The sequence below is a fragment of the Euphorbia lathyris genome, chromosome 5 (assembly GCF_963576675.1).
Source record: "Euphorbia lathyris chromosome 5, ddEupLath1.1, whole genome shotgun sequence".
Classification (NCBI taxonomy): Eukaryota; Viridiplantae; Streptophyta; class Magnoliopsida; order Malpighiales; family Euphorbiaceae; genus Euphorbia; species Euphorbia lathyris.
The window spans coordinates 35592235-35595679 of record NC_088914.1 but is presented as its reverse complement, the minus strand read 5'-3'; the positions used below and the strand labels follow the sequence as shown (position 1 = coordinate 35595679).

The 3445-nt window shown below is 35.5% G+C and overlaps 1 non-coding gene across 1 annotated transcript; it reads right to left on the bottom strand.

Annotated features, from left to right (window-relative positions):
* Positions 1-2295: 2295 nt before the first annotated feature.
* LOC136231510 (small nucleolar RNA R71) lies at positions 2296-2402 on the bottom strand. The gene has a single exon (XR_010689886.1). It is a non-coding gene; the product is annotated as a small nucleolar RNA R71 (small nucleolar RNA).
* Positions 2403-3445: the final 1043 nt, after the last annotated feature.

Genomic DNA, 3445 nt, shown 5'->3' with positions numbered 1-3445 from the left:
ACCTCTTAGTGTCTCCTCAAATCTCTAAGAGCATTGTTAAGCCCAAAATATACGTAAAATATCATTAACATTTACATCATTTTTATTACGAATTTGTGTTATTTATATCTGTTTAGATTACTTTTACTTTCGAATATCTTTCTTTCTTGCAAGGTACTTGAATATTTGGTAAAATCCAAATAGGAACGAAAAAGGATCAAAAACAGAAGAAAAACCCTTCAAAATGAGTCAAAGACGACGTAAATCGAAAGCGCCAAGTCGAGGACACGAACGAAAGCAAGAAGTAAGAAAACCTGCCGGGCCGCGACAGTGGATCCCAGACCCGCGGTCGCGACACGCGCGGTACAACCAATTCTCCCCTTCGTCCGTCGCTCAGCTCAGTGCTACGTCATTCACGGCCGCGGATTACTATCCTCGGTAAGTGCAGAAATTCACCAAGAGCATTTAACACATGCTGAAAATCCAAGAAACGCGTTCGTTCAAGTGGATAAAGACGTCCTTTCACAACGGACACGACTCTTAACCAACGGATACATCACTTCAAACACAACCCTTCAACATCTATAAATAAAGAGTTGATGTTGAGAAAAAGTGTAATGAATTGCTATAATATAGATATAGAAATCAGAGCGTAGAACTTATGTCGAAGTTCTAAGTAAAAACATTTCGAGAGTTAGAAATTAGATTCTGTACAAAACAAGATGAGGTACACATATTGTTTATAGTTTAATTACAACTCAGTAGCGTTTAGACATTGTTCCAGTTTTAGTTTGCATCATGGTAGTGGCCGACCGAATCCCTATTACGAAGTTACAGCGAGAAGATTGAGTAAAGTGTTCGCCCCCGAGCTTGACAACCTCCTAGGAAACCCAAGGAAGCGGAACCGATCAAGCCCTTCACTTGCACGCCCTCGAAGAACTCGATGCTTCTTATTCTCTGTAAACTTGTATCAATTTACATTTCATCTAATAAAGTCCGTTCTATTCGACAAATCGTTATGCAGCACTTATGGTAACCAATCCAATATAAGTGAGGCTGATGTTTTCATTAATATGCACTTGAATTCAAAATCATTACAAGGAAACTTTGTTGAACACTTAGGCAAATTATCATCTCGAAAGAGTGTTAATTTGAGTAAGGGCAACTATCCCGAAAGGGTTTTGTCGCGTTCAAAGCCAATTAATTAGAGGTTCCGTCATTTATTTCATCATCATAATAATACAAAGTTTAAGTTGTTTTCTTTGCTTAATGCAAATGAACAAATTCATTCCTTTTTCTAATAAGTTCTAAATGTTCCTGTTTTGTAAAATTCATCCTTAAAATCAGAAGATCTTTCTAACAATCGATTTATTCTAAATATATAATCTTATTCCAGCATTTTCAAATACTCAAAGTTTTCAAATTCAATCAAATAAATTTCCTAAATTCAATTAATCCAATTTTCACTTTTTATTTACATTTTATAAATCTAACAAGTTCGAAATTAAAGATTCAAAAATAAGTTTTTCGTTAAAAAACGTATCTCTGTGGGATCGATATTTTTATTACTACAAGCGAAACCGTGCACTTGCGGAAATCGCTCAAAAAGTTTTTGGCGCCGTTGCCGGGGATACGCCAAAATTTTTGACAAAATTTTTATTTTTCGCATTTTATTTTCGAATCTAGGTTTATACATTATTTTTATACAACTTTTATATTTTATTTATTTTCAGTTTTATAATATATTTGCTTTCAATTTTGTTTTGAAGGTAGTTTGGCTCGTGTTACAATTTCAAGTTGATGCGCAGTTCACGAAATTCGGGCACGCCACCAGATCCTTTTGATCCAGAAATTGAAAGAACACTTAAGAAAAACAAGAAAAACAACAAAAACAAAGACAAAACACCCTTAAAAACTAAAGTAGTCCAGCCAGAAATTATGGCCGATCCACCGACACTTATGGATTACGCTAGGCCAGGAATGGCCGGTGTAACTAATAGTGTAGTTAGACCCCGTATAAACGCAAATCAATTTGAAATTAAGCCTGCTTTGCTTAATATGTTGCAAAACAACGTAACGTTTTACGGATTGCCTAACGAAAACCCTAATGCACATTTGACAAATTTCTTAGAAATTTGTGACACTTTTAAAATTACTGATGTAACAGCAGAAGCAATCAAATTTCGCCTCTTTCCTTTCACTTTGAAGGATAAGGCAAAAATTTGGTTAACTTCTATGCCTGCTGCAACATTTGAAACTTGGGACCAATTAGCCCAAGCATTTTTACAAAAATATTTTCCCTTAGCAAAAACCGCAAGAGTCATCAAAGAGTTGACATCTTTCACACAAAATGATAATGAAACTCTTTATGAAGCTTGGGAACGTTTTAAAGAACTTCAACGTTTATGCCCACACCACCAATTGCCAGATGCACTTTTAATGCAGACATTCTATAATGGATTAAATCCTACGACTAGAGGTTCATTAGATGCTATGTCTGGAGGGTTATTTATGAAGAAGACATCCGCCCAAGCAAGAGAACTTTTGGAGGAAATGGCAATCAACAGCAGTATGTGGCCCGCAGAGCGTGGACATATACCAACGGCGAAACCATCATCCTCATGTACATCATCGGTTAAAGGTATAATGAATCTTGATCCTGTAGCAATGTTACAAGCCCAATTTTCTGCCTTATCGCACAAAATTGATAAATTTATGGCACCATGCGATCCTAATGATCCGATCCAGAGAGACATTGACTACGAAGGTATGAACGAGATAGAACAGGTAAATTTTGTCCAAGGACAAAACCAAACTACTAATCCTTATTCTAATACTTATAATCCTGGATGGAGAAATCATCCTAACTTTAACTGGAAAGATGGTAATAATAATAATAATGCAAATGCTAATTAATATCGTATAAATAATTATCAAAATCAAACAAGAGATACTATTAGCACTTTATCTTCAAAAATCGACAAATTTATAGATGCTATGAATGGAAAGGTAAGTAATCAAGACGATGGTTTTAAACGGATCGAAAATAAATTCGATCAGCTTATCAAAAACCAATCATCTAGCATCCATAATTTGGAGGTTCAAATTGGACAACTTGCTAAATCAATTCCATCCCGCAAAGAGGGAAGTCTTCCCAGCCAAACGGAAGAAAATCCGAAAGAGCATGTTAAGGGTATCACTCTTCGTTCGGGGAAAAACTACTTAGGTCCGGAAATGCCTGGAATTTCAACTTTACCTGGAAATGATTTACCAAAATCCAAAGAAGATACATTAAAACAAAAAGATACACCAATTGACTCTAATCCGAAACCCTTTGTACCAAAGCCACCTTTTCCACACAGGGTCCGAAATAAGGACCATGATAAACAACTGTTATCATTTTTAGATAAACTTAAAAATTTACATATAAATTTAACATTCATGGATGCAATTACGCAAATTCCTA